Source organism: Octopus bimaculoides, chromosome 2 (genome assembly GCF_001194135.2).
Source record: "Octopus bimaculoides isolate UCB-OBI-ISO-001 chromosome 2, ASM119413v2, whole genome shotgun sequence".
Classification (NCBI taxonomy): Eukaryota; Metazoa; Mollusca; class Cephalopoda; order Octopoda; family Octopodidae; genus Octopus; species Octopus bimaculoides.
Genome location: NC_068982.1, coordinates 138,095,820 through 138,096,970, shown reverse-complemented (window position 1 = coordinate 138,096,970; position 1,151 = coordinate 138,095,820).

Genomic DNA, 1,151 nt, shown 5'->3' with positions numbered 1-1,151 from the left:
TGCCAGTCCTCAATCAAACCGTCCAACCCTTGCCAGCATGGAAGGTAGACGTTAAACAATGATGATGAGGATGATATAATAACCAGGTAATTTGCAGGTAATTTTCATTAAAGATCAGGTGTTTAATGCTTATAACTTAGTAAGTGCTTCAAGACACCTTGTATAGGCTGCCCTTCATGAGGCTACATCAAAATGCAAGCAGTAAGGGGTTTGATGACACCTAATATAGAATATCCTTCAAAGGGCCTCACCAAAATTCAAGTGGTGGTTTTGAAATCAGAAACCATGAACTGGTTTCTTTTACTTGTTTCAGTCCTTAGACTGCAGCCATGCTGGGGCACCACCTTGAACAATTTTTAGTCAAATGGTACTTATTTTATCAGTCTCTTTTGACAGAGCACTAAGTTATAGGGATATAAACATACCAACACTGGTTGTCAAGTGGTGCTAGTGGAGAAACACGGACCCCCCACCCCCACAAACACACACACACACACACATACCACAAGTTTCTTTCAGTTTCCATTTACCGACTTCACTCACAAGGTTTTGGTTGGCCTGAGGCTATAGTAGAAGACACTTGCCCAAGGTACCATGCAGTGGGACTGAACTTGGAATCTTGCAGTTGGAAAGCAAGCTTCTTACCACACAGCCATGCCTGTGCCTGATTATTCATTAGAAAAAAAGACATGAAAGGAAACAGAAAATTTCCAGGTAAATTTTGTCTTTTCCTTGAAATTCTAACACGAACTTGTTTCAGGTGTGTCAATAATTTTTGTATTTAATAATAGATTTGCTATGACAACAGAAAGCATGAGTGTTGAATAGCATTTACAGTACAAAAAAAACAAAAAACTATGATGGAAATTTGCAAGGATTACTAATGTAACCTCTCTGTTAACACCGCCACCACCACCACCACCACAACCATCATCATCATCATCATCATCATCATCAGTAACAGCACTGCCACTGCCATATGATAGTACACACTTACCCCCCCCCCCACAATGACCCTGCTGCAACCAACAATAATAGCAACAACAACAACATAAGATATAAATTACAGGAACAACGATGCTCTCCCAAAACAGGTCCCATCAAACATACATACATACATACACACATACATACACACATACATACATACA